This window comes from Chelonia mydas, chromosome 1 (assembly GCF_015237465.2).
Source record: "Chelonia mydas isolate rCheMyd1 chromosome 1, rCheMyd1.pri.v2, whole genome shotgun sequence".
In the NCBI taxonomy this organism is placed as follows: domain Eukaryota; kingdom Metazoa; phylum Chordata; order Testudines; family Cheloniidae; genus Chelonia; species Chelonia mydas.
In genome coordinates, this window is record NC_057849.1 from 188,996,497 (window position 1) to 189,022,449 (window position 25,953).

Genomic DNA, 25,953 nt, shown 5'->3' on the forward strand with positions numbered 1-25,953 from the left:
GCATCCGATGAAGTGAGCTGTAGCTCACGAAAGCTTATGCTCAAATAAATTGGTTAGTCTCTAAGGTGCCACAAGTACTCCTTTCCCATAGCTTCATAGCTGCCAGGTCTTCCAATAGCCATTCATCCTCCCTTATGTAGTCCCCATTAGACTGCTCTGAAGCACTCACTCTTAAGTAGTTGTAAAATGAAAAGAGAATGCTGAAACAACACAAACACCTTCATTTAGTGTGGAAGAATGGTAAACAGGTTATTTTTGCAGGGAAAACACACTTCCAGGAGATCTGCATACTGCTAGGTATTTAATCTTTTCTGAAATGTGTTTTTTGGTCAGCCCATTTACTTTGTAGTGCTTTTCCTCTCTTGCTTAAAAATGTCTGAATCATTGAATTTGAAAAATGCAAGCCTGCCAGCCTCCCTGCATAAAGAAGATGCAAATAGTGGTGACAGTTGTGAGAATATCAATGAGCAGTATAATGTGGCATTATAATGTCAAAACTACTCTGCCAGTGTGAAGGCTCAGGAAGCTCTTGCATTTGTCTGTTTAGGGGTGTGTGCATGCTACTTGTTCTAGAGCATACATACCCTTTAGGTTGAAGTTTTTCACCTTTCTTGTTCCAAAGATAAATTTTGTGGTAAAGATAATTATATGCCACCAATTTTAACTGTTTTTCAACCATAAAAAGTAAAGACCTCGATCCTCTAAGCACCTGAACTCCCTGTTTTGCTCCACTCTGAAAGAAGGATATCAATTTTTGAATACAGTGGCTGCACTGACAATTCCTGCATAGATTTGTTTGCTTTCCTCCTTGTGTAGTCCCAATATTCTGTAGGGAGCAGCAGGTCCACCTCAGCACACTCCCTTGAAATCCTGGACAAGCAGTAAATCTGGGGGTCTTTTATAGGTTCCAGTGCTTCTCTGCTTCACTCCATTTGTAATGGAAAGAGAAAATTCTGATTTCATAAGAATTATAGTTTCAAGCTCATTGAGGAGAACTGTAAGTCTTGACACTATCTTTCCATAGGACTTGATTTCTCTCACTTATGTCTGAAAGAGTTTGTAAACAAATTTGAAGACAGATCTTGTCTTTATTTTTCTGTAATGCACCTAGCTCACTTTTAGAAACCATGTATAAAATTACATTTTAAAAAAAACACATGAAGGGAATATTAAGATTGCAAAGTCAAGGTCTCATCACCTAAAAGATTCAATGCCTGATGTTAAGCCTGGGATCAATGTTCCCTCTAATTTTTGACAGGCTGTGTGCGCAAAAAATTTCTTTGCAAATTTTTGTGTGTGCTGTGTTTTGCTGTGTGCACGGGGTTTAGGATCTGTGTTCGTGCGCAGACGCACACAGCTTAGAGGGAACAGTGCCTGGGATGCTAGAGCTTCTAAATGAAACTGTTGCAATAAATTTTATCATGGGCAAAACAATATTCTTCCTTGAGGGCCTTTCTGCTGTTCCATTTGTGTGATTTGGCACCCCTGTCACTGAGCTTTGAAAAGCAGGTTGCTGTGTTGATCCCAAGCTATGAGACATATAAGGTGGGTGAGGTAATATCATCTATTAGACTTCTGTTAGTGGGAGGGACAAGCTTTCAAGGAAGTTGGTGCAAAAGATATTACAGTAACTCCTCACTTAAAGTCGTCCCGGTTAACGTTGTTTCGTTATGTTGCTGATCACTTAGAGAATATGCTCGTTTAAATGCTCCCTTATAACATCGTTTGGCAGCCACCAGCTTTGTCCACTGTTTGCAGAAAGAGCAGCCAGTTGCAGTGGGGGCCTGGAACCAGGATGGACCGGCAGCCCCCTATCTGCTCCCCGCTCCCCTAAGTTCCCTGTGTGGCAGCTGCCCAGCAGGCTATCAGTTGCCAGGCAGTTCAGCTGTCCTTCCCCCCCACTGCCGTGTGCTGCTCCTGCCCTCTGCCTTGGAGCTGCTCCCAGGAGCCTCCTGCTTGCTGTGCCGGGGGTGGGGTGGGAGAAAGAGGGGGGCTAATGTCAGGGTGTTCCCCTCTCCCCGTGCTCCTGCACGCTACTTACCCCATCTCCATAGAGCTGTGGGAGGGTAGGGACACGACAGGGCTCAGGATGGAGGGAGTTTCATGGCAGCAGCTTCTGTCTCAGCTTGCTGATCTACTTAAAAAGGCAGTGTACTTAGAGTGGTGCAGCATATTTAAAGGGGCAATGTGCATCTCTCTCTCTCACATGCATGGTGTGTGTCTCTGTCTGCCATGTTGTCTCCCCTCCCTCCCTCCATTCGTGCTGCCTTGTAGAGTGTGAGGCTACATTAAAAACAATGGGTTAAGCCTTGAGGGCTCAGCTGAATGGCTAGTTCATCATTTAGCAGTAAGGCATTTTTCAGGAAATATCACACCCTCTTCCACCCTCTAACTTCACCACCTCAACAAGCTTCACAATCATCATTGCTGTATACAGTATTAAATTGTTTGTTTAAAACTTATACTGTGTGTGTGTGTGTCTGTGTGTATATAGTCTTTTGTCTGGTGAAAAAAATTTCCCTGGAACCTAATCCCCCCATTTACATTAATTCTTATGGGGAAATTGGATTTCCTTCACATCGCTTCACTTAAAGTCACATTTTTCAGGAACATAACTACAATGTTAAGCAAGGAGTTACTGTACCTCACCCACCTTGTGTCTCTTGAAAAACACTGTCCATTAAAGGGGTATGAGCATTCCTGTACAAAAGTGAAGTCACAGTCCTCCTTTGTATAAGGGAGTTCACCCCCAACCACCTCAGTTCCTTCATGACAGAGAATGAACCGAATTCTGTCTTGTTAACAGGACTAGACCTTCCCTTAACTTAAAATGTTTCTGTATAATAATCTAACTCTTTACAAAATCAGAGAAAAATAGCCCTTCCTTTGTCCTTGGCTCCTTACCATCACCATTTTGAGCCCTAAAGGCCCATGACGGCTTCAAGAGGTGTACCTCTTGCCCAGCAGTCATACCAATGCCTGACATCTATGTTCAATGTCATCTGTGTTTGGACACCCACTCATTAACCCAGTAGGTAATTTGCTATGCCTTGACTTTCCACAACAGAAGACAGACATTTGAGTGTCCAGCCTCATTTAGCTTCTCAATAGAGTATAGCCTGAAATTCAAGGCTCATCAATAGTAAGGTGAGAAACCTCTACGCTATGGTCCACTGACAAGATGCAAGACATGCCTTTCTGCTTCAGCCTCTGCACAGCCTTCTAACATAGGTGTGAGACTGGGCTCTCATGGACCCTCTACTGAGGTCAAGGACCTTGTCCAGAATGGTCAGCACCATTCATGTCTAAAGTGGTTCCAAAGAATAAGTCAGCTGCTACTGTATAAATCTTTGGTCCTACTGGCTGGGCACCAACTGTTTGCCTGGCACTGCTTCCCTCTGCACCATCTCCCATGCCTGTAACAGATGTGTCCAAAAGTGCTGATTTTTCTCTTGTCCCTTAGCCCATTGGGCAAAAGAAAGGAAACACTTACGCTGTGGTCCACAAGGACAAAGTTGTCATACAACCCCATTCCAGCTTTATGTCTATGGTGGTCTCAGATTTCCACTAATCTCAATGTATTTCCCTCTCTATTTTCTTTCCAAGATCTTGTTCTCATTCAGGATAAGTACATCTTCACACCCTAGTTGAGAAGGATGCTCAGTTTTTATCCTGGACAAACAAAGACCTTTGGAAGATATTATAGGTTGTTTGTAACATATGGCGATGCCAGGGAGAACCCATAAACAATCATAAACTCACTGGATTGAGAGATGTATTGAACATTATTACATTTTAGACAGGAAACAGTACACCCTGGTTTAAAGACACATCCTGCAAGTGGCATGGCAGCATCAATACCTTAGGTTTATGTTGAAAGCCAAGTGAGTTCAAAGAACTGAATATACAAATCCAGATTTACCAAACTGCAATAGGTCCTTGTGGTGTAGCTGAAAACAATTCTGCATGTGCTACTTCATGTACCTAATGGCATGTACACGTGGGGACACTCAGAGTTTATCCAAATTAACTAAATGTGTGAATTTCAAGTGGCTTAGTTAAATTGCATTGAACCACTGTGTGGACACTCTCATGCAGAATTAAAGTGGCCTTAATTTGATATCACTTAATTCGCTTTGGAAGTTGTGTCCCTATGTAGACAAGCTCTAAGAATTTATTACAGCTGACCAAAAATTGGATCTTCTGGAAAGTTCCTGGAAAACTCCTGTGGAAAATGTACACTATTTTCCAATTGCATTCTGAAATCAGAACGAAAAATTGAAGTTGTGCTATAGAACAAAATAATTGGAAAAAAATCAATTTGGAAGTGGTGAAACATTTCACTGAGTCAGTCCAACATTAAATGAATTTTCTTACAGTGGTGCATTGCCTTATGGAAAGTTGTAAATTCAGTCTGATGTCCCCAAATCTTCTTTTTAGGCCATGTTCCCTGGTTGGACTAAGTCTCTTAAAACACATCCACAGCCATGTGAATCCCAAGATGTACTATCCCAACTGGACAGCGCATAGACTGTATTCCATCATGGGAGCCCAGCCCAGAGCAGAGATGGAGGCATCAGAAATCTTAACTACAATATTCAGAGGCAATGTGCCACAACATGGAAAGGTAGTTTAATGTTGACCTGACCCAAAACATATCTACTTGAGTCAATTCAACAAACTGAAATATTTTGATATAGGTCAAGCTGAGCTTAAACATTTAGTTTTCACTTTTCCTGACAAAATGCATGTGTATTAAGTGTTTACCACACTATGTAGATATCTCCTATGTGCTCAAGCCTGCTGTATTATAAACGTGTAAAATGGGGAAAAATACCACATTTATTTTTTGTCTATAACAGCTGTAGCAATCAGGCACGTGGGTGACATCTGCAATACTGAAAATCAGCGTCAGGTCAAAGATTTCTTTTAAAGGTCTATAAAACATGACCTATGAGGGAAAATTGAAAAAATTGGGTTTGTTTAGTTTGGAGAAGAGAAGACGGAGAGCGCACATGATAACAGTTTTCAAGTACATAAAAGGTTGTTACAAGGAGGAGGGAGAAAAATTCTTCTCGTTTAACCTCTGAGGATAGGACAAGAAGCAATGGACTTAAATTGTAGCTAGGGCGGTTTAGGTTGGACATTAGGAAAAACTTCCTAACTGTCAGGGCGGTTGAGCACGGGAATAAATTCCTAGGGAGGTTGTAAAATCTCCATCAATGGAGATTTTTAAAAGCAGAGTAAACAAACCCCTGTCGGGGATGGTCTAGGTAATACTTAGGAGACTGAAGTAGCTGACCTCTTGAAGTTCCTTTCAGCCCTATGATTCTATATGGTGAAACAAGTGTTTTCTTAGACAGTACAGTGTCTGCATCAATGGCCATTTCAATGCACACAGCAATTTAAGCCACAAATGAACTAGAAGAAAGACCCCATTGAGAACATGGACCTTCAAGTGATCTTAGCTGAAAAGAAAACAAGTAATGCTTTCCGTTAATGTGTGTTCTGTCTTCAGTTAAGCAGGATATACAAACAATATGTCTGACCTTGTCTAACATAGCAGCAGGAACTGCAATAGAGGAAAGAATTAATAAAGCCAAGGACAATCTAAGCAGTTTTTTTCTAGATAATACTGATGACACCAAAAAAAATCCCTCCTGGACAAAATAGATCTTAAATTGTCACAGAAGATCTAATCTCAGATCCTTCTGATATCCCTACAACTGAGAGAACACAGACATGATTGACTTTTGGGCAGAGATTATTCAGATCATCCAAAGAAATCCAATGAGAAAACTCAGGCTAACTGACTAAATTCACACTGTCCTAGCTAAATAAAAGGAATAAATGATACCAGGCAAAACTAGAGATATGTGGGGAATGGAAAAGGAAGGATAAGAGAACTCTTCCTCCTGCTAGTTTCCTGTGTAATGATCACGAAGTGCTGGTACCACAACTGCCAATTGTTTTAACTTTCTTGCCTGAGGTGTTCCTGCAGAAACACTTCCAAGAAGGGGAAAATATTGCCTCCTTTAAGTTTACCTGAACGTATGCCAGGGTTGGGGAAGAAAACACAGTCGCCCTGTGATGGGATTTATTGTCTTGTATTGACGGAGGGGAAGGTGAATTTTACCTTGTGTTAGCTAATACGCAGTAACTGAGCAGGAGATAAGAACACATCCAGTGTGTGCTGATAATTGTCAACCTATTAAGGAGACAGATGTCTCTTCTCAATTGACAAGGTCCATATCCCACAGAAGAGGAATATTTAGCAACACTTGGACACTGCTCAGTACATTAGAATTTTCAAAAAAAGACATCAGTAATTGCCAGAGTATATGCTGCAATAGGTCTGAAGAACTCAGGAATGTCCTCAGGCAGAGGGAAGCATAGTGGGCAACACTTTCAGCACACCTCAGTCTTACTTGATATTTCTGATGCCATCAACAGCAGTGAAATAGTTGGACAGAAGTAATCATAATTAGCCTGCACATTTCCTTTATTAAAATAAGCAGTAGATGCTATAAACTCCATCAGGGTCAATTTTTCTGTCATTAATCATGCAGGGAATTTTGAGTAGAACTGCAGGATTTGACTTAATATTAGTTTACTGTTTTTGTGCATCTCAGCAACACGAAATGCATTCCTCAGAAATCACTTTTCCAGTCAACTCTGTGTGTGGGGTGGGGTTTTTTTAAGCAGCAGTAGATTTTAGAGAGGATAAAACAAGTTCCATGGAAGGATCACCAGAATTAATCTATTTCTTATTTTAGCAAGTAATGGTATGAATGTTAAGAAAAACAGTGGGAGCATAATCATACAATGAAATGCTGGGTAGGTATTTTAAAAAATGGTACTTGAGGCCACCCCAAATCCAGTGTTAATGTTTTAACCTCCTAATATGTAGACTATACATAGTCTATTGGCAATGCAGATATGTCCCACAATAAACTGATTCATGAGGAATTTCCAACAAGTTCTTGGAATTTACTGGGGTCAACTTTTTGTTTCAGAACGTGGAGGTAGTAACCAGGGGGCAACCATTTTAGACTTGATTCTCACCAACAGGCAGGAACTTGGATATGAATCTGAAAGTGGAAGGCAATTTGGCTGAACATGATCAAAAATGATGATTGAAAGGAAAGAGTGAGAGCAGCAGAGTAAGTTCAACTGACTTTAAAAAAGCAGAGTTTAACAAACTCAGAAAACTGGAAAAAAAGGTTCATGGGAAGCAAACCTATGGGGAATAGTTCAGGAGATCTAGCAGTTTCTCAAGGAGACAGTATTAAATGTACAACTGCAAACTATCTTCATGTGAAGAAAAGCTAGGAAGAATAGGAACTGGCCAATATGACTCCAGCAGGAGCTCTTTAATGACCTGAAAATCAAAACGGAATGCTACAAAAAGTGGAAACAGACAAATGGCTAAGAAGAAGCACAAACATGTCATGGATAAAAACCAGGCTATGGCACAACAACTAGCAAGGAATCTAAAAGGCAATAAGAAGAGGTTCTTTAAATACATTAGACTCAAGAGAAAGACTAAGGAAAAATGTAGGCTCTTTACATAGTGGGGAAGGAGAGGTAATAAGTGATGACCTCAAGAAGACAGCAGTATTTAATGCCTGTCGTGTTTCAGTCTTCTCTAAGAAGATAAACAGTGAGCAGATATTGACACCTAATATTTAAACATTAACAACAAGGGGGAAGGAATGCCAGCGAAAAGAGGGAAACAGGTTAAAGAATATTTCATCAGGCCCTCCTGATATTAATACATCTAATTTATCTCAGGCTACTTAAGGAACTAGCTGAAGTAATCTTGGAACAATTAGCAATTATCTTAGAAGTCACGGATGGTAGGTTTGGTCCGAGAGGGCTGGAGAAGGTCAAACATAGTACCGCTCCTTAAAACGGGGAACACAGAGGATCCAGGGAATTATAGACCAGCCAGCCTAACTTCCACGCTAGTAGGAATGATACTGAAACAAATTATTTATTTATAAGCAACCAATAGGGTTCTAAGGAATAGCCAGCATGGATTTGTCAAGAACAAAGTATGATAAACCAACCTACCTTCCATCTTTGACAGGGTTATGGCCTCTTAGTGGGGAGACAGTAGCCATGATATCTTGATTTTCAATAAAGCTTTTGTGAGAGTCACGTGACAGTCTCATAAGCAAACCAGGGAAATGAGGTCTAGATGAAATTACTATAAGGTGGGTGCACAACTGGTTGAAAGATCATACTCAGAGAAGTTATCAGTGATTTGCTCTTGAGGCTGCTGTATTTGATCTTTCCTGAACAATGGAAAGTTTCACTGAGGAAAGGAAGATTGGAAGCTAATCTCTTGTGATCTCAACAGGTGTAAAGAATATTTGGCACTTATTTGAGTCCCACTTTGCTTCAGGGAAAAGGTGTGTAACAGCTTTTGGAAGTACTAATTAGAGTAAGTTGAAACTTGATTTATGCTGGCCTTAAAATGACTGGTGAAACTTGATCTATACTACCAGGTGGAAATTTTGCTGATGAAGGAAGTTTGGTGTTTCATGGTTGTATATGTGAAGATCAAAAGAAACAATTGATCAAATTGTTCCATATTAGCAAATTCTTAGCTGTTTCCATAAAGCTTTGAAGCATTCCAGACACACACACACCTCACTCAGGTATATTGTGAAATGGAGTGGCTGATGTTTAACAATGCCGGGGGGGGGGGGGATGCTGCATGAGCGCTGTACAACATTCAGACACCTTTAAGCAGAAGTGCAGTTAGATGGCACCCCCTTTACAAACATGTCAGTGGAAGACTCGCCATGAACTGTCTCTGGTATTACCCCACTGTTCATGCAAGTTCTCACCTTGGGAACCGCCTCACTGCATGATGGCTTGATGTTGTTTTGAGGTGCCACTTGGGACAAAATTGTGTACTGATGAATGGCAGAAATAGCGATAATCCTTGTTTATTCTGCATTATTAGCACTATTAACAATTCTGGTGATACTTGATCTCCACAGAAATACTGTAGGACTTGATATTTCCATAAATAAAGTAAATGGTTATGCACTCAGAAAAATACAAGGGTATCATTTTCACGATACCACAAAGACTGAAAATTGTCCAGTGGATGCTATTTTGCTAGAAGATGCACTTCTAGCTATGAATGACAAACTGTGAAGGTGAAAAGTGCTTAATTCACATATCTTCCTGATACCCCTCATTTGTTAGGCATTACAGAATCCTGGCTATAGGAAAGGGAAGAATCTCTGTAAATACTAACAATTTTTCAAATCAGACCTGCACAATCTTTGATATTTCTACTTCTGAGCTTAAAGTTTCATGTAAAGCTATTTCATTTAAAGACACTGGCTGAATGTAAGAAGGGCAGCAGTAAATACTGAAAATATGGACTCATTTCTTCATTGGCCTTATATTTACAAGGTTACTTTTGTGTGTTTCTAGTTTGGAGCACATACACTCAGTTTGTACTTCAGGGAACATTTCTAAAGGTCTGTATTTTCAACACTTAAGCTTGAATCCTGACAAGCAAATTAATAGACAAGTAGTAAAATATATTCATGAGTTTTGGGCAGCTGTGTACAGGCAATATTGAATGAGAAGTCACTGACAAACTTTCAGACCTACTTGCCAGGTTATATTCCCCAGCTTATCTTTATAGTGGAGGAGAGGAATGAGATTAACCTTGATTTGTAGATCTTCAGGATCTAATGGGAAGGCATTTTACCACAACGTTGTTGCAAATTAGCAAACGCTTGCTATAATAGTTACTCTTTTTATAGAGAGAATCCAAAACAGAAAACACTTTCTTATTCAACTGAATTGTTCCTTACTTGAGTAATAAAAGATAAAATCCTAAAGGCTTATCACATTCTACACACTATTCAAACTAATCCTCCCTACAACACTTGGAACAAATCCACCTGACAAAAATGACGGAAACTTTTTTCCCCCTTAATCTATTTCATTTTCATTGGTCAGAGTAGAAGACATATGTGGTCAGAGTAATAGCTTGCTAAAGCAATTGGTGGCCTGGCCATGTATACTTGCCTTTTTGTAATGGACAATAACATGCATTATTGGCAAATGTTAATGTGTTCATTAATATTTTGGTCTAGTATTCAGATACATTGTATCTGACCTTTTATGTTGGAATAGTAAAAACCAAATTTCATGCTATTTTCCAGATTGCTCAACCTGAATTAATGCATGACCACCCTAGTTAATAGTATTCTATAATGTTTGGCACCAAAGGTTAGTATCCTGAGAATATAGCACGTTTTGTCCAGAGTTATGTGATGTTTGGATAATGTACCACACTTTTATTCTGTTATTTAATATATAGACATAAATCTGAGCAAATCTGTTTTTGTCAATGCACTATTTATAAGAGATTTAGTATGACAAATTATTTCACCTTTATTTCTGATGATGAAAACTATAAAGTTTTCTTTTCTCTTCATGTGTGAATTCTATTGAGTTGAAAAGATGCCTGTCACAGAAAAATCAATGAAAGATAGGAGGCTCACAGTTTCCCTTGGGCTGTGCCTACTGACTGAAATGAACTATGAGTTCTGCCAGGGAAGAATAAGCATCTCTGTTTCTAATAAAGATTTGTGAACTTATTGTTTTAATAATAAAATCATAATAACTGCCTTGTGATCCAAAATCCCTGTTTCCTTAAGTACTTACGTAAAGCAATTTTTAAATTTGATTTCTTTTTGGGTCCATTTTTTTCCTATATGTTAATGCAACATTAAAATAATTCATCTAGGCACTCAGGCTCAAATATGAGGAGGCCAAACTCTGCCACCTTCCACCTATATTATCTGTTATGACAAAGACTAGCAAACAAAATTATATGTTTAGCACAGGGGTTCTCAAACTTTTTTTGCTGGGCCCCCCTTTTAAATATTTCAGGCTGTGATAATCCCTCCCAAAAAGTACCGAACCTTCTCCCCCATACCATGCCACCCTTACTTCTGTGCTGTTCCTGGCAGTGGCGCTGCCTTCAGAGCTGGACGCCTGGCCAGCAGCTGCTTCTCTCCAGCCGCCCAGCTCTGAAGGGAGCACAGAAATAAGGGTGTCAATACCATGACCCCACTACAATAGCCTAGTGACCCCATTCCGGGTTGGGACCTCCAGTTTTAGAAACACTAGTTTAATGACAATTAAGTCTGTGGCTATAACACTCATAGTAATGCCTTACCATAATGCATAAGGCTGTCACTTCCATCTCCATCAAGCCACCCTTTAAACTTGGAGCACAATTTGAATTGTTTTACTCTGTTTTAGTTTTGCTGTTTGTAATATTTGGGGGTGCAGTTCAAACTAGTGAGGGGTACTGTCACCACTTGCCCTGTAACTATGGGTGCTTTAAATGCTTTGCTGCTATGGTTGGTCTCCTCCCGTCTTGGGGATTACTTGCAGGGTGACTCCCAATATAACTCAAGTCCTGCACCTCCCCAAAACCATCTGCCCTGAAGTGTCGGGCCCTCTCCTAGAACACTCAGAATTAGTGAGGTTTGTTGCTCCTTGTTGTTGGATGCCAAGATGGCTTTTTTCTCTCTCCGTAGCTTCCAAACTCACTGTTTTGTCCCCCAGACTCAGGATGCTATTCTTTGATTCCTGTGGACTTCCCATCCCTCTGCTGATTTGTACGTAAATGGGGCTCCCATTGGTTTTGGTCACACTTTGCTTAATTTCACTGGGAACAGGTAGAGAACATCTTTCCCTCCTCTCTGGGAGAGAACTTGTTTCTTGCTACGTTTGGTCTCAGATTTTAAAGCATCATATTATTAAATATCCCCATTTCCTTAGTGTTAATACATACATTTCACAGTGACATCAATCACCAGTATGGTGATAGCTTTGAGAAGAGACCTTCCTTGATACTTTTCTAAAACAACAAGAATGTATAAGATCAATGACAGCCTCTTATAGGGGCCTGAACCTCAACTGATACCTTCCCCCACCCTCCAGGTTGATGGCTTTACCTTTTATATAAATGTTCTTTCATTGTCTGCCTGATGACAAACACACATTTCTTTGTACATACACTGTACATACATCATGCAAGAATATTAATGATCAGTGGGTTATTAGTTTTTCAGTGATATGCTATTTGTAGCAGGGCGGTCACCCCGGTCCGGTGTAGAAGGGGTTAAAAACAGCCCTGGGCAAGGGCTGCCCCAGGGCAGCCCATCAGGACCGGGCTTGAGGCAGCCAATCAGGACCAGACTGGGAGTATAAGAAGGCCTAAGGAAGGTACTGGGTTAAAGACTTTCTCTAGCTTTGGAGACAGATAGACCTACTGCCTGAAGGAGCAGAGTATCTGGGCAAGGGCAAGGGCAAGCTTGGCAACTCCCCAGGCTGAGGCTTTGATAAAGGCCTCCTCAGGTACTGAGGCTGGGAGGTGAAGCCTGGGAGTAGGCAGAGGCAGCTGGTCTGACTCCCTTGCCAATGATGAGTGGCCATTATAGACTGCAGTTTGCCCCAGTGAGAGGGGGCTAGATGATGACTGGCAGTAGCCACTAAGGCAAGGTGGGTATAGAGGGTTGGGCGTTCCCCTGGGAGGGGAGACCAAAGTGTGGGGGTACTGCTGGGGCAGAATCCTGAGGTAAAGGGGCACTGGGGTCTGGGAAGGACATGAGGGGCCTGAGGCAGGTGAGCCACCAGAAAGTGCTCTGAGTGCTGGATGTGCTAATTCCTAAATGACCAGCAGGAGGTGCCACTTTGGTAAGTCTTTGCTCTGCTACACTACCTTTTGGGTATGTGTCATAACAACCATGTGTTAGATGTGGTGAGTATGTCAGGCCTGAGAAGAGTTACTTACAGAGTAGCAGCTGTGTTAGTCTGTATCTTCAAAAAGAAAAGGAGCTTATGCTCAAATAAATTTGTTAGTCTGTAAGGTGCCACAAGTACTCCTTTTCTACTTACACGAGTAGTGAACCACCAATGGACTGTTGTCACACCATTTCAATTAAATGTTTAGAAAATAAAGATTTAAAGCTCTTGTTAAATTGAAAATGACTTAACTAAAGAGTTATGAGCAGCAACTCCCTAACAATTCTTTGTACAACTTTAAATACAACACACACCTTTAAGACTGGTAAAGATACATATCTGCTGCAAAATCCTACCTCAGCGCCTCATCGTGGCGCAGCAGTGACCTTGGCCGTCTGACAGCTATGGTAGGGGGTGTATGCCCTGGTATGTCTAACCATGCTACAAAGGTGTTGGACTATTCAATCCAGGGAGGGGGATTGCTCTCTCAAAGGAAAGAGCGCTTTTCCTCTTCCTTGGAGGTTGAAGGCTAGCTAAGCTTGAGGAGGTATGCATGCCTTCCCGCATATGAGAGTCTGAGAACTATCAGATTTGTCCAGTATGGGGACTGGAAAGATACTTCACCTCCTTAATAATAAAGCATTACACATTTGGCCAGGCACGTTATTCTGACTCTTGCTAGTTTTAGAAAACACTAGGTATTGATTAGTGCTGTTGGTGGGATACTAGGCTAATGACCTGCTGAAGTCAGATAGTCAAATGCATAGATGTTCATGTGAACCTCTAAGTAGAGCAGATATGTTTCAAGAAAATGGGCCAACCTTACTAGAAGCTGCTCAATGGCTAAACTTTTTTTTTTTAGCTATTGCAATCTGAACACAAGTAATGAGTTAAGTCACATTTCAGCAGAACACATACTTAAGTCTATATATAGCAAAATATTTGATTTCAGTGGGAGTTAGGTGCTTTAAAAATCTGGCCCTAAGCACTTGGTTCTGCACTTTGCTGAATCCTGGCCTTAACACACTGAAGTGAGTACCTGAGAACACTAAACAGATCTTAAGGAAGGATTCAAAAGAGGAGCAGAAGGTAAGATAAAGGGTTAGGATGAAAAAAACTTGTAGCTGACTAGTTTACCTTTTAACTTCTTCTTTTTTCTGTTCTAGGTCTGTGAATTGATCCTCTGAATGCTAAACTTTATTTCATGCCTGGTCAAAGCAAAGAACGTCAGTAGCGCTAAGTTTTGATGCTAGGATGCTGCATTCTCCCCACCCCCCATCAACAAATACAAGGCCACGTTTGTTCAGTTTTGATTGGTTTTGTAGAATTTTAAATGTTTTTAATGGTCAGGATGATGAAAATAAGTACTGAAAAATGACTTTAGAATACAAATCCTGTACTTCACAGTACATGCTGTATTTTGGTTAAAAACAGTATAGTTTTTTTTTTCCCCTTTCCATCAGAGGAGTTCTTTAGTCCCAAAAGTACAGAGAAGCCCTTTCACTATGCAGTATCTTAGTCTTCCTCATTTAAAAAATATTCCTTTAGCTATGTAGGAGACTTTCATTGCTCACCATAACTGTGGAGTTCATTGTATATGCAAAGGTTCCAGGAAGACTGAAATGCAAGGCAGTCCCTAAAGTCATAGTTAATTATTTAGAGCGGAGTGTTTTTTTTAAATGGGATTGATGTACCATTGCTCCTGCCCATTTCCCCTGCTTTTAGCTGCTGCTTTCTTTCCTGCCTCTACAAATAACAGGGATACTACTCTTCTACAGACCTCTTACATCTGCTGCCAGCCCTAGCTGGCTCTTCAACGTGTTATCTTTAGTTGCTAGAAAGTGTTGAACAGTGATGGATATGCATTTTTTAAAAAATGCATTTAAACTTCCTGCCCTTTCTTGAGGGTTCACGTGAAAAGAGCAACCAACCATCTCCCTATCCTTGAGCTAAGTTAGCATTGCAAGACTAAGAGGAATACAAAGTAAAATCTTACTTTGTTGCTTAAGCTACGATGCATAACTCAATACATAGGAAGCACATCTGTAGAGTAAGAGGACACTTTTACATTGCTCCTTGTGAAGTGTACAGTTACACTGCAAAGTCTCTCACTTGATTTGCAGAGGGCACTGTGTTTTGGAGGCTTTATGTGCAAAAAAAGTGTGTGTAAAATATAACTAGCTCTTCTGTGGCCCTTATCAGTAGATGTCAAAGCACGTTACAACAATCAGTATCATTACCCTTGTAATGGGGTGCTCTAGTCACTGCTGGACAGCACATCCTGGCAGTTCTGGGGGGTTAGCTCTCTGAGGCAGATGCTCCTTCCTGTAGTTGCACTCCACTGCGCTCGCTCGCTCTCTAGCTCTCTCTGTCTGCAGCCCCTCTCTCGCTCCAGGCATCACTGCTGCCTCTTTTACCTGGCCAGAGGGCCAAGTTACACTCTGTGTTTTCCCCTTTCCAGGGTATCAAAGCCTTTCCTGAATGACAGTCTCAGGTAGTCTTCCCCCTGTGATGCCATTCCCGCAGTGACTGGCAGGGGAAACTTAGGCCCACTTTCTACTCCGGGTTCAAGCTCAGAGACCCTTTAATCAGCAGCCAAACTTTTGATCATTCCTGAACCTTACTGACTTTCCCTGAGCCCTCTCTTACCTTTCTGGCTTCCCCTGCTCTGGATTTTTCTAGCCCAAATTCCCTCCTCCCAAGGAGAAACTATAGTCTAGTTGCCTCTCTAGCCCCAACACATCTCCCAGGGAGTGACTGCAGACTATTTCCCTGCAGCCCCCTATCTGAGTGAATTCCCCATGTTCTAGTTTAATGGATTGTATATTCTACTTTTACTCTGTTTCATGAAATACAACTTTATTCTTTCCATGACTCAACATACTAGTATATTGTGAAGTAGATATATATATAATCTATTTTTAAAGGGAACTATAAAAGCAGGTCAAAAACATTTCATCTTAACATTTATGTTTCAAGTGCAAAGAGTATGTAAAGCAGCTCTGATAGGAAATATGTCTCATAAAAACAAGTTTTATGGATTTATGAATGAAAGCATATTCATAGTCAAGAACAAATGCAAGGAAATAAGAGGGGAAGTTACAGTGTAAGTCATGCAAGAAACACCCTTAACTTGTATGATTGTTTGACCCTCTAAGGCTTGTTAAAATGTCTCTCCCATCCTAAGCATGCTTCAGCCTCATGTACTCCCAAATATTTCAGCCAGTTCTTGTCCAGATCAGGAAGCAAGCGCACCCTAAAATTCTAACACAGGAAACAAAATTAGTTCTTCATAAAAATAGATATAAAGGAATACTATGGAAAAAATTGTTCTCCTTAGCCTCTGAGGATAGGACAAGGCAGAACTGGGCTTAAATTGCAGCAAGGGAGGTTTAGGTTGGACATTAGGAAAAGCTTCCTAACTGTCAGGATAGTTAAACACTGGAACAAAATTACTTAAGGTGGTTGTGGAATTTCCATCTGTCACCATGCCTCAGTGGGTCACAGCTGAGGATGCCAGGTTGAGGACAAACTGCTGAGAAACAGGGTAGACTCACCCTAAACTAGTGTTGTTCTTCCATAAGATGTACCAAGTCAGTAACAAAAGTAAACTTCTGTCTCGGCACACTGGTTAACAAGAAGTCAGAGCCGCAGTCTCCTTGTTTCATCACCCAGGCCTTGACTTTATGATTAGTTATTTAAAACAAATTTCATCAAAGAAAGGGTTCTTTTAATCCCAAGAAATCAGCCACATAGCCAGGTCAATATATAACTCAGATATTACCCAATAATCAGGCTATTGCTAATCCTTTAGTATCTAATATCTAAAGATTCTTTTGAAAGAGGAGTTATGTAATGGTTAAGGAAAACAAATACATACACATTTCCAAGATCTTGGGTCAGGGTCAGGTCTGTAGCACTGATGGAATCAACTGCTGGCTTGTAAAGTCTCTAACTTCCAAAAGATTGGATGGTCCTCAGTCTATTGGTTGGAACGCTCCTTTTAGTGTCAGTCCAGAGATCAGAATGGGAACAAAGCAAAATGGAGATGCTTCCAGGGTGTGTGTGGTGTATTTGGTGTTTGTTTTTTTTATACCTTATTCCAGAAAGTAAAACAGAAAGTTAGTCATTTTATATCAATTTAGACAGCTCAGTACTCTAATTCAGTAATGAAAAACTTTACTGCCATCCATCCCGACTGTACTTGCAATGCTTTAGTTAGGCTCCGCTCTTGGCCCCACCCCGCCCACAGCTGTGACCACAGCCTTGGCCCCCTTACCCTTGTTCGGTCCCCCCTACCCTCCTGGAGACACAGCCCTGCTCCCAGCCTCAGCTCGGGGGGGCACAGACAGGGGTAAGGGGGCTGGCTTTCAGCACTCCCAATACTAAAAATGTTCCAGCACCACTGCCCAAACTGTGAGGGGTTCAGGTAATAGGCAAATGAAACTCTCATAACTTCAGAGAAGCAGAATCGCAAGATGATTGATGTCCTCTTCTCTAACATACAATCTGGACAGGGAACTTGCTCCTTGAACAAACAGAATAGGGTCCTTGATTTTTCAATCTGATCCAAAAATATGGAACCTCGCAGATCATAGCAACCCCTAGCACAGTGCTGGAGCATTGGTCAGATACAGACTTCCAAGAAAAAAGGATCTAGGCCTTGATACAGCTCAGCACCGTACTTCAGCATGGGGTTAAGTCTACTCATATTCAGCAAGGCATGTGCTTAGATCTAAGCATATGCTTAAGCGTTTCATGTCAAGGGATAGTCTTAAGCAGATACTTAGAATGGGAGTATATTTAGGTGTTTTGCTAAATTGAGGTCCTATCCCTGCAAAGGGAATAATTGATTTGGTTAAACTGAAGAGGCCATCTCAACATTACAATTGTTGTGGGAAAACTTAATTTTCACCCTCTGGACTTGCATCTATGTAAATTGCGGGGAGGGAGAAAACCCTTTCTCCACAATGATCTCATCAGGGTAAAAAAGCTGTTTCTGGGAGAAACCAGAAGTCGGACTTGGCTATAGTCTTTAATGGAAATATAATCAGCAATACATCTTTATGAAATGTGCACTGCCATCACATAATACCCTCTGAGAGGCAAGGGCTAGAGGCAGTAGTCGGAAAGCATTAACATCCCCAGGTGGACATAATAGGATGATAAATGCTCACTGGGAAGGATTCATTTCAGTTTTCAAATGGTTTGGAAAATAAAACAGAAAGTTAGTCATTTTATATCAATTTAGACAACTCAGTACTCTAATTCAGTAATGAAAGACTTTACTGCCATCCATCCTGACTGTACTTGCAATGCTTTAGTTAGGCAGTGTTAAGATTTCCATTAACACAGTTCCATGATAGGGGAGAAAAGGAATCTTCCTGGAATAAAACTTGGTTTACATGGTAACACCAAGGGGAAATCTCTTTGTATGATCTGGTATGAATTGGTTGTTTCTTCACTGGAGCAGAATTAAAATGTCTGGTGATGGGTGAATATTTAGATGCTCATTCAGAGATCAGCAAAACTAATCCAGCTGTTAATTGGACTGAACAGGCTGCCTTGTGAGTTTTCTGACAGTGCTCTTGCAGGGAGCTGGAGCTGGAATACTAGAAACAGCTTTTCTCATGGTGTGATGTTGTATTAGGGGGAAAAAAACTGGTTTGGCCATTTGGTTTGTATTTTTACTAAGTTTCTGATCAGTTTGTATTTTAACAAATAGCATGCATCATTCCTAAAACCATGTCTCTCTTTGTAGTACTTCCTGATGCTTTTGTGCACACCTGAGCTGCCTCCTAGCTACTCTTTCATCTTTGTAGGGTGCCAGTCGCTGCAGTATCTGTGAACAAATAGCTAGACTTCAGTTAGAATTGCACATTCTCAGCACTCTACAGGATCAGGCTCCTGGAACAAAGAGCACAGAATTTGCCATTGGGAACAATCTCTTTGGTACTGTTTGTTTTAAACTCTCAATTTTTTTTAATGCATTGTTCCTATTTTAAAAAAGGATTTGAGATTCAAACTAAGTCAATAGCAGACACTATGGTCCCTTAGATAATGCTCAGATCGGTAGTTAAGAGACCATGGTTCTGTTCCCAGCTCTACTACTAACAAAGCAAATCACTTAACTTTTCTGCCTGAGTTTCCCTATCTGTGAAATGGGCATAACAAAGCGTAGCCACCTTTAAAAAGCACCTTGAGGCCAAATGATAAAAGTTCTGGGTATTATCTGATTGTTTCCCCAAAAAGGGTACATTGGAATTCAGTCCAGTCACTATGAGCTGTCCTGTCAAGAAACCCGCCACTGAAACCTGATATCACTGCAAAACTAGATGCTTTCTGGTAGGACAACGTTTAATGACAATATTTGATGAATGGATCCAAATGAACAGTGATAGCATAGCATCCTGATTGAACTATATATATACACACACACACACCTACCCACCCCCCACTTGGGGGTTTTTAACTGAAAAGAACAAAGGTCTTGTGGTCACAGCACTCAGCTGGCACTCAGCGTGGTTTCAGTGTCATGCTCCATCACAGACTTCCTATATTACTTTGTGCAACCTATTTAATCACTTACCTAAATAATGGCAATACTAACTACTTCCTTTCTCCCACCCTTCTCCGGTTTTGTCTATTTAGATGATAGGCTCTTCAGGAGAAGGACTCTCTTACTATGTATTTATACAGTGCCTGGCACAATTGTATTCTCATTTCAGTCAGGACCTCTAATGTGCTCCTCTAATAAAAATACCGATAATTAACTCATTCACATTGCTGCCAGTTAGCAAATAGAGGGCCAATGTAAACTACAAACCGTTACAAGGAGATGGCATTCATTCTGATCTGTTTGTAGCCTATCATTGCTGCACTTCACATAGTGCCGCCTTTGTAATGATCTTCCTTGAGAGTATTTTACTTTGTGTCTATAGAAGATATTAAAATGGAAGCTTATGAATGACACGTTTTGGGCATGGCTATTTGTGCAAGCTGTGAATCCTGTCTAAAATTCCTGCAAAGTGTCCCTAGCATTTGGCAAATAGTAAAGATTAGCAACTTTTTACCTGTACTGCTTACAAAAGACTACGACTGAAGCACTAATAGAAAGTTAAATGTTTGGGGCAGAACACTTGTCAGGTACAGACTTAAACTGCTTGCACAAAATGTGCGTGCTTACAAGTGTTTGACAGAAATGCAGAGGACAGCTTGAGAAGTTCCAAATAAGCAGTTGTTTGACTTCATGATATACCATAGTTAGGTGTGGGAGCGGATTTCTCAGCCTGCCTCCCTATATCCGTGAGGTGTTTATGGAGCCAGATGTATTGGGGACAAATGTGGGATCAGGGAGGAAAGACTGGTTTCAAGAAGCTACCGCCTGTTTTATCCCCAGCAGTGAGTATAGACCCAGGGCCACGCAGTTTTTGTTAATCCCTCTACACCTGCATTCTTTGTTCCCTCTTGCACTAGTCTGCCTACCTCATAATAGGTAAGAGCACTGAGCTAGTGACCCACTCATTTCCCTATATAGTTCTTGTCCATATTGTTGTAAATAAATTGTAGTCTTTCATTGCTACATCTGTCCTATTGTACTTGCAGAGCACTGCATACACCTAATAGTTAGGTATAATGGGGTGCTACCTATTCTAGTGTCTAAAAATCAGTGGAACAGGATTAAAAGGTTGTGTATGTAAATATAAACAATATACAAAAATATTAGTAGAATATATAGACAGAGGGGATGGAATTAAAAACAAAATATTTGAAACTCAGTTTCTCCTTTGGGGGAGATGTTCAAAGGCCTAAACAGGAGTTAGGTGCCACTAGCCCACACCTCAGAAAATGAAAAACCAGAAGTTTGAGATTAACCCCACTTCCCCTCCTGTTTCATAAGCCCTTAATTATATAATCATCAAATAGCTAGCCCCATTCTTCCCAAACCTCAAAATCTGAGATCAGGTTTTAATGCTCCAGTATTGCATACCTGTTGCCAGAAAGACAACTAAGCTAATTGCCTGTCAGTGGTACACAGTAGCCTGCCACTTCTGAATTATCAAAGGTATGGACTGTAGGATGGTTATTCTTTCTGCTCAGCAGCATAGTGGCTGTCTTACCCTTACTGGAAAAAGTATTATGCCTGGTCAAGAAACAGATCTAATTGGCTTAGAGTAACCCCCTCTAATTAAATAGCTGCTAAAGGAATGGTACATTTCCTCAGAAGTTCCATATCTATATTTTACTGTTTGGCTTATTTGTTCACAGATATTACAATGAGGTTATACAAAAATGGCTAGGCCTGTCCTGAGGAGGAGGTAAGCTTTCCGAAACTATGGTGACTTCAGATACTTTCATTTGAGCACCCCCTAGTCCATCACCACCAGTGCTGCTTTGCTTCTTGAGAAGTATATTTGAACTGTAGGTATTTATTTTTGTGCTAAAGATGTTAGTAAAAACAAAACATTCCCTAAAAATCAGTTTAAGCCCAGCGGCTGGGCTGAGTGGTAATGAAATTGCAAAGAATATCTCAGCTGAATTCACAAGCTGGTTATATTTGAAACTTAGATTTGAGAATGAATTCTTATTTGCTGCCTAGGGATTCATGGACATGAAACAACACCCCATGCACAGAGATGAGAATATACCCTAAAGTTCAGCATGATGAGTAATCTCCAATATTTGAAGCGTACAATCTCTTGACAACACTACCTTTCATTATAAAGCAAACAGAACTGTTGTTTAGAAATAAGCACAATGCACCTGAAAAAGGCAATACTCAAAATATTTAAGTGTATATACTGAAAGTAGTAATTCAAATTTATTCATTAGAGGTTTTCACTGCAATCTGGCCTACAGTTAAAGTTCCCTTCTTTACATGGTGTATATTTTATCTTAGCGGCTCAATACTTCTGCAGCTCACTGCTATGTTTGTTCACCATTTTACTAGTAACATTTCTTGCACATAATTTTTTCAGTATGGTTTTGGCCCACTTTGGTGTGCTTCATAGAAATTCTTTCCCCTTCCTAAAAATGAAACCCTGTGTCAAAGGTTATGCCTACCCTGTACTGTACCCTGATAACCAAAGTGTCTCTACTAAGGCCTGTCTTAGCTTCCCCTTCATTCAGGGCCCCTTAAGTCCCCACACTCCAGATATTAAACTTGCCCCCTCTGGGGGTCCAATTTATTAATACCTGCTCAAACTCTTTCAATATATAACTCAAGTCTACAAGGGGGTGGAGGGTCAATCCTTGAGGGGGCTATTTAGGGATCTGGGGAGCCACCCTGCTTTGAGCAGGGGGTTGGACTAGATGACCTCCTGAGGTCCCTTCCAACCCTGATATTCTATGATCTCCATACTTTCAGTTGGCCCAGCCCCACCTCCCTAAGGGTCTGTCTTCCTGCTTCCCTATCACTTCTTGCCTGAAATTTGACCTTCTTTACAGGCCTTTCTGCCCTGACTGAAGGCCCTCCAGGAGCCTTTTTACTTCCTACAGCAACTGCAAGCATCAACTGAAGACCTGCCTGCAGCTGTCTCCTTCTTTATAAAGCCCAGATGCCTTCCCTTAAGGTCTACTGGGCAGCATATAATCAGTCCCAGGTGCACTAGGCCCTGCTCCCTTTTTTGGAGGGGCTAGTTATTTGTGTCAAACTTCAAATGAAAAGACTTTTATCCTTATAAGATGGGAAGTAGGAGAGCAAAAATAATATTCTTGCTGATTAGAGAAGAGAAAAACAAATCCACAGTCATGCTGCATTGCTTAGCAAAAATGTGGGGGATAGGAAACAAAGCAAAAATGGAAGAGAGGTGCCAAACCTGTATGTTGTTCGCAGCTGCTCTCTGAAAATGAAAAGGCACACCAGGAGAGAAACTCAAGAGGGAAGTGCTGCAGCTGCACAGTGCTGAGTGCCCTCAGCTCCCTTTAGTTTATTAGTGTTGAGGATATCTTGCGGCTGGCAGGATCAGACCATAAATCCTTCCATTCCACTGGTAATTATGCACATTTCCTATCTAATAGCCTTTTGCTCCAGACTAACTCATATTTAGAAGAGATGGGCTTCTCGCAAGGCTAAAATCCATACCTTCCATGACATGTCAGGCCATTGGTAAAACAGGGGAGGGGGGAGCCTGACTAAATGGATCAATTTGATTGGCTTTTAAAAGGACAACCACTCTAAAATGTACTCAGTCTCCCATTATGTAGGATAAGAGATTCAACCCTTGTAATTGAAATATTATCTTAATTATACTAATTACAGGCCCAGAATGAGAGAGAACTCAGGGTGTTACTAATGTGAACTGCTAATTATGGTCTACTGGAATACTGACAATGTAATTGCTTACATTTGTGTGTACACATCAATTTAGGAATAAACTGTAACTTGTATATAACATGTTATAGGATGGTGGAAGAGCTCACATTGTTAAATGCATTAAAGGTAATGGATTTGTTTTATCCCCAACTAGCAGATTAAACCATCTGGTGCATTGTCTTTCATGTGGATGGGAGGGGGTTGTTTGTTTGAATTGTTTTGTAACTTGTGTGCATTTTGACTTGTATCATGTAATATAATTGTTTAACTTTACACAATGATTTTCTTCAGCTGCATGCAAGAACTAAAGCTCAATATAAAATACATTTTCCTCTGTAATTACTTGTTATCCACATATCCCTTCCATATAAACCTCCTTTAAAGACAGACAATGACTAATCGTAATCACTAAACTACAAAAAGAAAAGGAGTACTTGTGTCTCTAAGGTGCCACAAGTACTCCTTTTGAGCCACAAGTACTCCTTTTTCTCTTTGCGGATACAGACTAACACGGCTGCTACTCTGAATCCTATCACTAAACTACAATAACTATTGGGCTTCTGTGGCAAAGCTTACACAATCCATAAAAGTTTGGGCTCGAGCTAGCAAGGGAAATTTCTGGTATAAGAGGAATTTATTTTTGTCTCTTAATGAGTAGTGAGTTACATGCTTCAGAGATTTTGGAGAACATTTTTGTTGATAATGATTTATTATGACTTACTGGCAACATGGATTCATGAGGATGGCAGTTATAAAGGTTTCTTTCCTGGAGAGGGCCTACAGAGGAGAGCCGGGGACTGGCCAGCAGGAGTCTTGAATTCTGTTCCCAACTCTGTCACTGACTTGATGTGCAAAATTGGGCACGTTTCTTAAATTATAGCTGGTGCTACCAACCATTCTTTTCAAGGTTTCCTGATGTTCCCCTTATCAAATGTGTTTTTAGTTTCTCATAACTAGAACTGGGTAAAATTTTTCAGCCAAAACTGTTTTCTGCTTCAACAAAATATTTTATGAAATTATTAAGTTAACCAAGGTGTTTTGGTCTGGGAATTCTTTTTAAAAAAATCTAAATATTTTCATTTGACACTTTCAGAAAATGAAACACTATGATTTCTTTGTTAGTCAAAATAACTTTTAGTTCCAATTTTGCTTTAAATTCATTAAAAAAAATAAAAGTGAAATATTTTATAGAATCCTAGAACTGTAGGGCTGGAATACGACCTCGAAAGGTCATCCTGTCTAGCCCTCTGCACTGAGGCAGGGCCAAGTAAACCTAGACCATCCCTTTCAGGTGTTTGTCCCCCTTGTTCTTAAAAACCTCCAAAGATGGGACTTCCACAACCTCTCTTGGACTCCTATCCCAGAGCTTAACTGGCCTTCTAGTTAAAAAGCTTTTCGTAATATCTAACCTAAATCTCCCTTGCTGCATATTAAGCCTATTCTTTCTCATCCTACCTTCAGTAAACATGAAGAACAGTCTATCACCATCCTCTTTGTAACAGCCCTTCACATATCTGAAGACTGTTGTCAGGTCCCCCCTCCATTGTCTTTTCTGAAGACTTAACATATCCAGTTTTTTTAACCTTTCTTATGGGTTAGGTTTTGTAAACCTTTGATCATTTTTGTTGTTCTTCTCTGAACTGTCTCCAATTTGTTTTTCTCTTCCCTAAAGTGTGGCCCCCAGATGCCACCTGAGGTCTCACCAGGGCTGAATAGAGTGGGACAATTACCTCCTGTGTCTTACCTCTGACACTCCTATTAATACACCCTAAAATGACATTAGCCTTTTTCACAATTGCATCACACTGACTCATATTCAATTTGTGATCCACTGTAAGCCCCAGATCTTTTTTAGCAGTACTACCACCTAGCCAGTTATTCCCCATTTTGTAGTTGTGCATTTGATTTTTTTTTCTTTCCGAAAGGTATGTCTCTGTTTATGGGGGTGTGTAGAGTACAGACACTGCATGCCCACCTAGCATGGGTATAATGAGACAGTGTGTAAACAGTGAGGCGTGGCTAAGGTGAGTAGAGTGGAGTGCCTTATATGCCTGAACCCCAGGCTATGTACCTTCTACAGGCTCTCTGCATCTCCAGGCAGGGCCTCTCATGTCTACATTGCTAGTTTTTAGCAGCGTAGTACCTTTTCCCACCAATATGAAAGGCTCTGGCCATGGGGAGGCAGCTGGGAAATTCTCCCACCTCAGGGAAAGGCTCCAGCAGCTTCACCCCATTGGAATCTCTCCCCACTACCTCCCCCATCTGGAGTCTTTCACCGGGGCACGTAGCTATATATGGCGTGCTCACACTGTACACGCTGCAGTAAGTGTAGCCGTATGTATAGTAGAGTATAGTACTTTGCCCTTGTCTCTGAATTTCACTGTGTTGATTTCCAACTTGTTAAGGTTATTTTCAGTTCTAATCCTATCCTCCAAAGTGCTTGCAACTCCTCTGTGAAGGGGCACACCCTCACTATAGTAGAGAGGAGATGAATGTGCTCTGGTGGGCCTGTTCAGCAGTAATGAGGTGCACCTGTAAGGCTTGCTCTGCCTGGAGGTGAGGTGCTTAAAGAGGGACAACCTGCCACAGGGAGTGGGTAGTGTACAGGAGAAGGTTTCTCACACCTCAGAGATTTGTGAGCAGAGAGAGATCAGTAAAGAGGGAGAACTGCTGGCCTCATTGCTCTCAAAACTGCATAGACCAAAAGGAGAGGCTGGAGGTAGACCCTAATAAGTGACTGTAGATTTGTTAATAGGCAAAGCCTAAAAAGCTGAATCCTGACAGATGGCCTAAGAGCCAGGCCGTTGTTGCCTTTTTTTTTTTTCACTGGGATTCCC

General features: G+C 40.9%; 1 long non-coding RNA gene across 1 annotated transcript; it reads right to left on the reverse strand.

Moving 5' to 3' along the window:
* Positions 1–15,697: 15,697 nt before the first annotated feature.
* LOC122462202 lies at positions 15,698–22,957 on the reverse strand. The gene is made up of 3 exons (XR_006284617.1): positions 22,620–22,957; positions 16,682–16,897; positions 15,698–16,065 (listed from the first exon to the last, which is right to left on the reverse strand). It is a non-coding gene; the product is annotated as an uncharacterized LOC122462202 (long non-coding RNA).
* Between the last annotated feature and the right edge of the window lie 2,996 nt (positions 22,958–25,953).